The following is a 13,756-nucleotide window of genomic DNA, read 5'->3' on the forward strand; positions in this document are numbered from 1 at the left end:
GTTTCTTCTTCGTTCCTTTGACGCTAGTTCCTCGATATCTTCTACTCCGTTCCTTTCAATGAGAAACACGCTTCTCAACGCGTAACAGTGGCAATTATGGCCATTCGAGTTCCACGAGCCGTGGACGGGTTATCCGAGCAAATCCGATCGGACGTTCGTATCGACAAGTTCGGATGGGGCTCGGCTCGGTCGACAGGAGACAATCGGATTAAGCGCGCGCCAAAATATCCGAACATCCGGCCGCGTTTTTGTTCGAATATGCGTCACGAATTTTCGGACTCGATCTACTCTCCCTGCAGAGCGAAACGGTGTTCTTTCTTCCTTCGATCTCGTCGATCTCCGTTCTCCATCTCTTTCTGTCGGCAAAACTTTCAAACCGGTAGCCACTCCATCGTTTCTTCGTTTCCTTTCTTTCGTTTCTTTTTCTCTCTGTTCTGTCGTTTTCTCGGCATAGTCGAAAATGCGTTGCGCGCAATAGAAGCTAATGAGTAGGTACACGCGAGCAGTATGCTTTGCAGCTAGTTGAACGGTAGGACGCGTGATAACGAGGCGAGCAATCGTGGACGGTTGCTCCGAAGTATATTTGGATTTCTTCGAAGAACGACTACCGATCGATTATACGTTCTTCTCTAAAAAAGAAAAAATCAAATTTCATCGGCATTTACCGCATCGAGACAAAGTTAATCTTACGGTGAATCAAAGTGGCCTACGGGATCGAGTTTTCCTATCTTTCGTAATATTCGACGTACTACGGCCGTAATATCGAACGCAATACCGAACATCCACGTTTACTCGATATCCACGTCATCCACGTGAACCAGGGTTATTCGTTAGCCACGCAAAGCTGCGTTCATTGTTAAAGCGACAGCATATATTATAGATCGTCCTACGAACCCGTTATCGCCAGACTAAACTTGGACGATCGTTGAAAATCGTCGATTCCCTATCGGTTAAAAAAGAATCGTATTACCTCTGGCGACACAGCATTTAGCGCGAGCGAATTCTTTGCCTGTTTTACAAATAATTTGTTTTTATCGCTTTGTGTGATTGCTTGCTGCAACAGCTAAAACCCTTGACTCAAGTTGGGAAGCTTAAACTCCAGTGAATTTGTCGTATCGTTATTATATTTTTTCTTCCTCGAGATTTCTTGTCTTCTTCTTAATCGTCCTTTCTTTCTCTAATAATATTTCTCTCTTAACTCGCGTGTTCTCTTATCCCTATACGTATATACACATATGTCGCTTTGTTATTTGCTATTGTTAATTCTCTTTTCTTCCTTCGTCTTTCTTTTTTTTCTTTTTTTTTTATTTTTTGACATTTTCAGAACGGTAACGGAATAGTAGCATTTTGTAGCATTTTTCGTTCCTATTCTTCGTCTCTCTTTCTCCTTTCGTTTTCTGCCGTTTACTATCATTCGTTATACTTCTACTTGGTGTATACGGTTGCTGATTTGGTATCGAAGGGAAAGACGGCTTCACGCTTTTGCTCGATCGTTCCTTCGTTCTTCTTCTCTTCTTTGTCTTTCGTCTACTCTATCTCGGTTCGTTCGAAGATTCAACGCATCACCGATCCAAAAATCGAAAAATTCGTTGATCGACAGTAGGAAAATCTTTCATTGGAATTTCGGTTATGGTTTCCTTTTTATCTCTGTGTTTTATTTTTTGCTTCGACAGGGCAAACCTTTCGTTCTTCGCGCATATTTCACAGACGAAATGAAAACGTTATAAAATAAAAGTTTTTAATTGCAAAGACTGGCAGCAATCGGGACGAATTGTATTTGAACGTTTTTCTTGGACTATTATCGACAAATTTATCTAACGACAACGATCTCAGTTCACCCACGATCGAAGCAGAGGCATCGAGTTTCACGTGAACGGAAAAATTAGTCGAAAAATCTGGCCTACCGATAACATCACATTAAAAACATCTCGCCGTTATTACTCACGGCGCTATTGAACCACTTAAATGGACATTCGTTTAATTATTGTACTTAGTTTTTATACATACACGATACAACGTACTTGCGTACTTCTCGAGTTTATTATACTTTTTCTTTATCTAAATTCTATGTATGTACATGCATATGCTAGTTGCGGGCACGGAGGAACTCGTCCGTCTATTATCGATTTCCTTTGTCATCTGTCGCGGTAACTCGTCTATCGAACGTTTAGTAGCCCAAAAGGAAAATAGAAAATCGAAACAGTTGTTCAGAGTTTTCCTTCGATGATATTTCGTAAGGTGAGCCGAGTTTAAACATTTTCAAGAAACCGTATTTTCCACTAATTCGCGCTAGACCGTACAAGGAAAGTTGACAACCGATCGCTGTGTATCTAGAGACAATAAAGAGCGGGTGAAAAAAGGTAAATGGAAAAAGAAAAGATCGTTCGTATCACGTTCGTAGACGTATCCAACGTTTTAAGAATTCTCGATACTTTGTAAGTCCTGGTAAGTTTCTTTCCTTTTTTTCTCTCTCGAAGTAACATTTCTACCTTATATACACGAGTACTCTACAAGTGTCGAACTTTCGCTCGTGAATCTTTCCCCCCTAATACCAACGAAGAAACAAAAGGAAACGTACAAGAAGAAAGAAAGCAAGAAAAGAAGAAGGAAAGAATGTGAACGAAAAGAAGAAAGAAAGAAAGAAAAAAACGAAAAACGTCGCTGTGTATGTGTGTGTACATATACACATATATATATCTATATTTCGATTGATTTGTTCCATTTCGTTTTTCGTTCACATAATTTTCGTACACGCTCGTTATCCACGAGCATGCGTATATGCTTTAATTTCTCCTCTCTTGTATATATGTATATACGTGTTCTTTGATTCTTAAATGCTGTACAGGAACATTTATACTTGCTTAATCGTTTAGATCGCACTTTCCATATTTTTTTCCTTTTTTTCGCTCTTTTGTATTCAATAATAGTTTTAATAACCTATATTTATTATAATACGCTTATATCCTGTCAATTAGAGTACTTTGTTATACTTATGTCCGTTTAAATAATTAACGCTAATGTCCCGTTTCTCGAGTTATCGTAGTTAACAAATCGATCTTAATAAAAAAATAGAAAATATTAACAATTAAAAGAAAAACAGTTTGTTTCGAAATCGTCTTAGAAAAAACAAACGACGCGACTGTCTCGCTCTGTGGATGAGTGTCTGTATCTCTGTATGTATTTGCGTGTACGGAGAAGTAGAGATGCGGGTAGAGATGCCGCGATTATCGCTATATTATCGATAAAATATCCGATGAACGTATACAACGATGATACGATATCCGGCGAACAGATGCGACTGCAAACACTGTACAACGCTCAACGAATTGATCGCTAGACCGCGCGTTTATCGCGAATTTAAAGATACGAAAACGTAGATAATTTAAAATAGACAAATTTGCAGATCCATCTCACTCTTTACGAAACGAATCTTCGGGCAGAAAATACGTTTCGTTCCAAGCCGCTTTGCGTGCAACCGTACATCTCGCGCGTTTAGTTCGATTTGACTTATCGATAAACCAACGATATAATCGATAATGTTACTGATAACAGCATCTCTATCGAGAATTGAAAAGAGCGCGCAAAGGACCCCGGCCCATCGCGAATAATGACTAGCGCAGCAACGTGTCTTCTCGTTTGCAATCTTAAATCCGAGAGATCGACGAACCGGCTCGCTCTTTGAGCCACTTGGTCGGGAAAGTGGGTGAAAGTCTTTCCTGGACGGTCATGTTCTTTTATTTTGTTTCACTCTATATGTAACCGAACTTAAGAAACAGATAACAAGAGAAATAATCATAGTAGTAATAATATTAACTCTCCGTAGCACCTTTCGATTCGTTTGGGTACGAGCCAATATCTTGTTCGAACATTGGAAAATTTTAAATAAACAAAGTGGCACCGAGAATACTATAGAGAGTTAATAACAAAAATAATGATAATAATAATAATAATAGTTAGATAATAATAGTAATGATGATGATGATAATAATAATAATAATAATAATAATAATAATAATAATAATAGTTAATCCTAATGATAACAGACATCGACTAAACATGGAAAAAATCAAAGTAACGCGATTAAAAAAAGTCTCTCAAAGAATAAAAAAACTCGTCAATTGAAACTAACGATAGACGGAATAAATACTTCATTCACATCGCGAAATAGTTTCTCTATACTTTCTCACTGCCTTTTTCTGTTTTTTTCTTTTTTCTTTTTTTTTTTGTAAGCTAGTTGCCGATAGAAAGAACTATACGCAATCGCGATATAATACTCTTTACGTTGTATGCACGACGATTGCACTACATTGTTACCTTTATTCCGATTGCTACGCTAAACGAACGAAAAACGGATAGAAGGAAATCATTAAAAGAAATAAACGTGTAGTAAAATAAAGGTTGAAATAAATGTGGCGTACGGACAGAATTAAGGAATTAGATACTAGTACGGTAGATATATCGGTCAACGTTCCTACGCGATATATAAAAAATAAAAACGAATATTAATTGTATAGCTAATATCGTGAAACAGAGACGGGGTGAAGGAGCGAAAGACAAAGTGTGCAAAGGTATGTACGGACGACGAAAAACTTCGTTGTCGACGGTGGGTCCTTCGCGCGACACCGGGAAAAACTTAAATCGATCGATCGATCGATCGTTCTTTTAGTCGTTAGGCTATGAATACTTATGCATTTATGGAAAATTTAAATATAGAAAAACGCGCAGAATGCATCTTCCTATAACTGTCAGCGTCTCTACAACTGCCATGACATTCTACTTAATGGGATAGTAAAACGTATCAAAGAAAGGGTTTTATCAGCAAGTTAGATTTACACGAAGACAAAGGGACAGCACGGATGTTGTTTGTATCTAGTATTTAAAAATCAATGTTTAAAAACCATAGTATAGTTTTAGCATTAAAAACGCCACTACGCAAGCAGAAAGTAATTACAGAGTAAGACAGTCAATAAAAAAGTCCGGCAGTCATCTGATCACAGTCATCGGGACTGACAATTATTGGCTGACAGTCATACGAACATTGAAATCTTTCGCAGATTATAATCAATTTTTTACGCTTAGGGCATAAAACTATTTCTCTTTTGCAAAAGACATGGCAGTTGTAGGAACATCCGCCCTATGCAAAAATATAGAAAGTATCTACGAAATACTCGTTATACTACTTCAAATTTGAAACAAATTTCTGTTTACATTCCGTTTGTTTAGTTCTATGCATAAAAATATGAATTTGCACGTATATTCGCAATTTAGTTTCTATTCGCGATTAATGGTTCGCTGATAGCGCACGTGAATCTATACTTTATCGAAAAATATCATTGGAAACGCAACGTGTTTGAAAGAAACGTAGGAACCGAAAAGCTATTTCACGTCGAATTCGTCTTGCGAACAGCGATAGATATAAAAAACAATATTTTTATTTCTCGTGTGTGGTCTTTTAACCATTGTCCGTGCTAAATCTTTTTTCTGTACTATCTTCCTTTCTATCTATCATTTCTCCATTACTGTTTAATTAAATATAATTTCTTGTATAATATGTATATATGTATATATGTGGGTATGTGTGTGGGTATGTATATGTATATGTATATATATATATATATACATATATATATACATATATTTATCACGTACATTCGTCGTAATGTTAATATTTAAATAGCGTTCACTCGCCTAAGAGTATGTCGATCATCGGTGTTTCCCTTCGCGAAATGGAGACAAATATAAAAAAAAGAAGAGGGAAAAAGTGAATGAAAAATGTTGCGGAAACTTTGAGACTCGCCGGAAACCACGTCATAAGGCTTCGTACCTTCCTCGGAAGGATACATTCATTTTTGTTTTCTTTACGTATGTATATATATATATATATATACACAATATATACACATATATGTATATATAATATATGTAATATATATATGTATATTTATATATAATACGCGTAATATACGTGTATATATTCGTTTCGTCGTTTAATCTACGATTGTAATTCTGCTTTTATTATTTCCTTCCTTAAGATTTCCATTTCTATATTTTCTTTAGTTTGCCGTAAAATTTCTTGCGAAGTCAATGCCGCCTGGCGCGTGTGCACGTACATTCGATCGATCAGCTGAAACGTGCGTGCATACGCGCAATTATATCGACGTAGAAACAAAATATCAGTGGATTTAGTTTAGTGTATATACGAGTATAAAAAACTTCGTTATTCGATATATCGGGGTCAGTTCTCTTCTTTGACTGCGCATACGTCCCTTGAAGTTTGTTAGATTCAGTGATTGCCGTTGCTGGATTTATGGCTGACCAATGTACATCTTTAACCCTCGTGATGATGGTAATTTATTTAACTTTGCTCGAACTTGTAAATCAATTCGACGAAAGAACGCAGAGAAATTATTTTCCAGCGAGTCGAAATCAACATTAGGATAACAACATTAATGATATCATATTATGTACAATATGACTTTCTTACGATGTAAATTATCTTTAAACTATCTCATTTTAATAACTTATCTAGATATATTTATCCATGCTACGCACTATATAAAATATTCTATGAAGTATTCATAAAATATCACAATAACGTTTAAACAGAAATTGCGTTAACGTTTCGCCCGTTGTCGAAATCATTAATCAACTTCTCCCAGCGTTCTTACCGATTCACTGAAATACGATAAAATAGCCGAACCAACATCAAAAGGATTAAATAATTCTATCAAGTATTCCCATCGGTCTGAGCCAGCCTACTCGTACGATATGAATTCGTTCGATTGCTACGAACGTGGAGAAATTTTACGATCCTACAACTCGGAATTCTCTGTTCCCGGGAGATCGTATAACTCCTAACCACGTTTCCCTCTGTATGCATAGTACGTGTATAATATACGTACACATAGTAGTACCAAGATCTTTACGGAACATCAACGCTCTATCAGCGTATTCCCTCGTTTTACTCTCGCGAATATTCTCCTTTCTGTCTAGAAAATGTGTCTCGCGATGAACTGCCAGCTACGTCGTCTCGTTTCTTTTACCCGTTTTCGATCAGCAATCGCGTGGAAGAACATAGAAATCTCGAATCCAACAAGACACTCGAGGCAAATGGAAGTTTTCAAAGGAAATGTGTGCTTTTGAAAAAATGTGTGCTTTTGAAAAAATGTGTGCTTTTTGCAAGGTATTTTGAAATTAAAAGATACTTCCAAGTGGATGTAGTTAAGAAATCGACAAATGGAGGATACGATTTAAAAGATATAACGAGTTTTCAGGGAAAACGGAGATTTGGTTTGAAAAATTTGACGGTGAGATACTAGGTAGAAATACGAAGACTTAAATCTTCGTTATCTCGCTACCTTCGGCAATTCTATTGTAAATTAAGTATCGGAAATTCGATAACAGTCGCTTAGAAACGAATGGCATATGGAATAATAATCAAAGTTTAGAAAGCAAGATCAGTTAACTCGTACGATACGCAAATTTCAAACGAATAAAAACGTTTAAAAAGCAGAAATTGTCAAAATCCACTTGCTCTCTTAGCGAGCTAGACTAGACAGGTTTGCGACTCTCTTTCATGGAAGTCTAAGTGAACGAAGAAGGAAAGAAGGCAAGGTTAAGGAAGACCTCGTGTACTGGCACTCGATCGTGACGTGTTTCGAGCATCCTCTCGAGGACGTTTCTCTCGCTGACGCGACGCGACTTGGCTGATTTTCAATTTCAACGACCACTCGATATGTCTGCTTCAGTCAGAAATACCGTATCCTCTTTTTCTGACCAATTCGCACGAACGAAACGCTTTTATCGTCTCAGCATGGAGAAATTTTCGTTCTCGCGAGATAATCGGCTAACCTCGACTCTCGAACAGTAAATTACGCTTCGTGGCGACTAAACGCGCAAATAATCTACGAATGGTCTGCTAGAAATCGATAGCAAATTTCCATCCATTGGGAGTGAAGCTCGCAGAATTGCTTTGACGAGGGAATTGTTTCTACGAACGAATTTAATTTCGTGCGTTTCTTCTTTTTCATCTTCAAGGGACGACATGAGAAAGAGAATGGCCAGGAAGAGAAACGAATTCGTACAGTTCCTTTTTCAACTTGTGAAACGACGAACGACGATTTCATTCCTCTGTCCGACCTTTCCTCTTTGATTCGCGTTTGATACGCTAGCCTTTTCTCCTGATCTCTATCTGGCTCGACGAAAACCTACGCATTGGAGGAGATTCGCAGAGGAGGATGAAATAGAATCGAAACTCGGTTCTTTCGATGTCGCTGACAACGACGACGACGACAACGGCGACGACGACGATGACGACGACGACGACGACGGCGACGACGACGACGAAGAGAACGATGAGGACGAAAACATTGAAACACACATTCCCCTTGATACGTCTCTCTTTTTCTTTTTGTTCTCGTCGATCTTGTTCAACGATCAGGATGATCGTGATCCGGCAAAACCTGCGCTTGACAAGCTCTTGTGTTTGTTCGTTTTCTGGTAGTGCCTCTTTCTCGTTCTCGTCTTTGTTCGTTACTTGTTTTTTTTTTTTTTTGTAGTTTTCTTTTTGTTCTTTTTTTGTCCCTTTTTTTCTTTGTCAAGTCCCTTTTTTCCGCTCTCTAGCTTCTGCTACTGTATCACTCTTGTCTGTCGGTTCCTTCTTGCTCGCCTCGTCGTGAATTACATATATCCGCTAAACGAGAAGGAGTAACTAGGGCGTCGCAGGCGATGTGATCGCCATGAGAGGTGCTGGCGGCAACGCGACCGGTATGTGATAATATTTACACTGGGGCCGCATGCACGCGCCCTTCACTGCGTCCCTGCACACGGTCACGCGATTCTCGATCACCTCCACGTTTCCTGGAAATGTTCAAACGGTCATCGATTAGACATATGGAAAAATCGATAACAATTTTTGGTGAATTTTAATGTGTCGATGATCTTCGTATAACGACGCTTTATGATTAGCTAAGGATATCTGCAAACCTTCGATTTCGCTTCTAATTTCTTTCTCCATGATGCCAAGGTATTATACTACGTTAATTATAATTATATATGTAATATTTATAATATTTATAAAATGGATATGTATATATATCTAATAAGATGGTATTATGATTATACGATAAACATTACGATTGTTTCTTTCTTTTTGAAATTCTTAGATTTTTCTAATCTTCTCCGGTCATTCCTTGAATTTACAGACTATTCACGAACAGTTTAGCAGTAAACTATCATTTTTATTAGTCGCGGCTAGCTAGTCTAGTAATTCGTGACTTTGACGAAGTTACGTGCAGTTGGAAACAGCGGTGACCAATAGATTTGTCATCCGTCGCACATTACGAGCATGATTGTTTTGTGGCGAATGCGCGGTCGTCAACTGCAAAATGGCTGCAAAATACAAATGCTGTTTGGCCGGCCATTCGATACGATATCTAGGCCGGCACAAATACATCGTGCTGGAATATACATAATTTGAGAAATTTGTACATTCTCTTTACATCGAATCGGTTTTAAAGTAATATTTTAATTGAAAAATCCGATTAGTCGATTCTTTTTACCTCCTGCCACTGAATCTTCAAATACTTTAAGCTCATATTTGAACAAAAAAATTATATTTCAGCCAAAGTCTTTTAATCTCGCTGACAACGCGGAATAACAACCTATGGCATTGTACTCACCATCTTGTGTCGCTGAAAGAAAATTCAATTAATCGTTCAACGGAATAAAAGCGCAACGGAATAAGAATGAGAAGAGAAACGAAGGAACTGTTAGAAAAAAGAAAAAAAAAGGCAAAGGAACGATAAGCTTCGATGTTCTACGAAATCGCCGCAAGTTGCCGAGAGGAATTGCGGCAAATGGCGCCGGAAACTCACCGTCACTGAGATGGATAAACTTGCAGGCGGGACGGTTGCACACTTGTCGATTAAAATCTTGGCACACCGGGAGGGTGTCCAGTAACTGAAAGAAAATGTGCCAGGTATTTTTATAAAACGGATAGTTTCGAGATTTACGCGAACGATAGTTACAAGGAAAAGGAGGGAAAAAAAAACAACTTTCAACAGTGTCTCGCATCAGTCGTTCTTCACAAGCAGACGCCATTCGCGCGTTTCCACAAACAGAGCGAAGACAAGTGTCTTGTCTTTCTCTCACAGAGACACCCACACGCACACATGTTCTTTGAAAATCATTGAACACACACATTCAAACTCATTTCAGTGTTAGAGCATATTCACGGTACATTACATGCTCTAAAAAATCGGATCGTATATGAATATTAATTAATTGCTACTGGCACACGAATAATCGACCGAGCGTGATAGATCTTGTACGATTTGAACGACTCTTTTCATCTGGTTCGTCTGATTTGAAAAATAGTTATTCGCGGAGGTCGATTGTTCGTGCAGATCGAATTAAGAAGAAAATTTGCAGTAGAACTTTTCTTTTTCAAACTGGTCATTCCCTACTTTCTCTATCGTGAGTCGAGACATTGTACTCTATGAGACTGATTACTTCTTTACTTTTTCATTCGGCATCGACGTGAAGCAAGTCGATCATTAGCTTGCTACTACTGTGATCGTTCTTACGACACGACACGACACGACACGACACGACAAGACACGACACGATACACGTTCATTGAAAGAATTGGTGTGATTCGAATGGGCGAGAACAAAGGACTCGTTTCACTTTTCTATGCGAACTGTTTTTCACCGGTGAGTCTGTGACATATATGTAACAATTTTATCTATCTGTTTTTTATCTTTTCTCTATTCGATTTTCTCTTTTTTCTCAACATTCCCAACACTTTGTGTGCAAGGAGCGTGCCTATAAACGAGGATCGTTTGATTCGCAAATTTTCATCACGAGACATTCGACGTAGGAATTATTGCGCTAGAAAAAACTGTATCTTGCTGAAAGTCGATTTTCAGTTACTTTACGTGGTAAAAATGAAATAAAATTGAGTAAACGAAATTAAGTTGAAAATGTAATATATCGGTATTCGTTCTTTACGTAAGAAAGAGTCAATCAATTTGCGAATCAGGTGTGGAAGCCCTCTTCTCAGCGGGCCATTCAGCACAATGACTAGACTGAAGTATTAGTGTTAACAAAATCTGTGTATGGAATACAGGAAGGCAACGAGCATCGCTCGTCTAAGCTGTTCCCTTTCTTTTTTCGATTCTTTGACTGGGAACCGAGGGTGCTAAACAGTGACTTTAAAACGCAAAAACCTGGCTGCAGCAAGATGAAAGAACAACAATCGTAATACGTAAATTGGTGTGCATGTATATATATAATATGAGCGTGGTTGAACAACACACGATAATATATCCTTCACTACTTTTTCTTTCCTTCGTGCAAGCTCCGATTAGTCGAAATACGTTTTTACGATTTCTTCAGTTTCAAGAGTTTCGCAGAAATTTGAACGAGAACGACAAACTTTGAGAAACTATTTCTCAAATACCAAGACAAAAAAATTAAAAAATTGGTAAGAGAAAAAGACACGAAAAAATGCCAGTTCCAGATTATCAAAACGAAAAATGTGAATTACAAGAAAAAAAAAAGAAAACAAAAAGAAAAATAGAGTCAATAAACGAAGGAATTTTCGAACGATGAAAATAAAAAATAAAAAGGCTCAGGTGAAGCGAGACATTTCTACCCAACTACGTTACTATCCGTTCCTTTGATTACCCCCGAGCGAAAGATGTTATGCATATTATATGTACACACACACACATAGAAACACACACGTACACTCGTATCTAGGGAAAGATTATCGATGTACATATATATATATATATATGTATATATATACGTATACACACACATATATATATATATATATATATGCCCGAGAGAATATATATATATGAATATAGACAAATGCAGCAAAAAAAAAAAAAGAAAAAATAGATTAAACATCAAATTCCAGAGAACTGGTATTGGTGTTAGCAAAAAACGTTAGGTCAGAAGCAGTTAACAACCTACCAGAGACAGAGTATTATGTATATGAAATAAAAAATGAGAGATAATTAAAAACAAACAAAACGAAGAAAAGAGAAAAATAAAAACAGAGGGGGAACAATGAGAATAAAAACAACGAAATCAATCGTTTAAATAATGGATCGTAATGATAATTGTCGCGAGCGAAAGTAATAGTACCATAGGCTCACCATAAAAGCGTGCAAAATATACTTGTAACGAAAAAGATTAAGATAAACAAATGCTGAACTTGTACTGACAAAAAAAAAAAAAAAGAAAAAGAAAAAATAAGAAAAGCGACGACTGGAATTAAATTACGTACTCTTCTCTCGTCACGAAGCGATCATCGATCGAATTTTTCTCGCGTGTTATGCAATTGGAAATTGACAACCAATTGGAAATTGCTACAGAGAATACAATAAAAAAAAAAAGAAAGAAAAATGGAAAATTATGGATAATGAAGAACCTTTGCGCGAGAAACAAGACATAATAAGATGGTAACAACGAATAATGGTACAGATATAGAGTAACGAGACTAATCGTCAATCGTAATAATCAGAAGAATAACGATAACAAGAGTAAGAATAATAACTATGTAATAACTTTTGCAACTGCGTAGAGATAATTTGCTACAAACACAGAGTCTGGTCATGCAAATAATGGCCCGGGAGAAGGGGGGTTGGTTCATTCTGCTTGGGTGATCGATTAGAGTCGCGATTTTCCACGTTATCTTTCTTTTTCTTTCACGAAGATCGTGTCCCTTTTGCGTGTTATCTCTCGATCGAACAGACAGAATTCTAGCAGTGAATTTTCCCGAAAAAACGAATAAACACGAGAAAAAGGAAGGAAGTAAACCCCCTCCCTCTAAATACGATTAAGGAAAATCGTCTAATCAATATGTGGATCGCGATGATCTTAACTCGGATATACTCGTTGTACGTACTTGCAAAAGGATGATAGCGCGATGTACCTAATTATATTTCGTACTGTCTAACGTCTCTTCGGAAGGAAGTAAACTACCTTAGGTAGTAAAAATTTGCGAGTGAAACAAATGAAACGAATTTTGTTGGTACGACCGATCGATCGATTCGTTCGAGGGGAGGGGGATCGCGCAGAGACAACGGAGCCCCTCCTCATCACCCAAGCAATTCGTGTGCTGCCAAAAGCCGACTTGAGAGGACCGCCGAAAGGGTTTTTGGTTCGCGTGCGTGAATTACGAGATTTATAGACACACACATCCACTCACTACTAAAGCTACGAGAAATAAAAAGTAAATATAGATAGAGAATATATAGAATAGATAGACACAGGGAAGAGACAAAGAAAGGTGGTAAGATATCCATCGGTGGACGAGAATATCATCCACGCCAGCGAACCAAACCGCCCGTTGGTGGCTGGACAAAAGTCAGCGGTTATTGGCATTCGTATAAAAAATGTGGAGATGGGATGTCGTAAAAGCTGTCAAATTAATAATATTCTACTGCAAATAAGTTCAACGCTAGGTCAACTGCGACTCCGCAACCATAACAATAAGAGCTAATTACGCTCACGAATAAAAGTGTAGGTTCAATCATAGAGAATACAACGTATGATTGAACGTTAAACAGAGACAGAGTATTAAAACGAAAAACAAAAAACAAAAAAGAGAAAAACGTCCACCCGACTCGAAGAGAGAGATCGCGAAAAGTAATGCTAACAAAATGGCGATCGACGCTGCGGATCGTCTCACGTTCTTTCTTTCTTTCTTTCTCTTTTTTCTTCTATGTACTAGCTA

Source organism: Bombus huntii, chromosome 5 (genome assembly GCF_024542735.1).
Source record: "Bombus huntii isolate Logan2020A chromosome 5, iyBomHunt1.1, whole genome shotgun sequence".
Classification (NCBI taxonomy): domain Eukaryota; kingdom Metazoa; phylum Arthropoda; class Insecta; order Hymenoptera; family Apidae; genus Bombus; species Bombus huntii.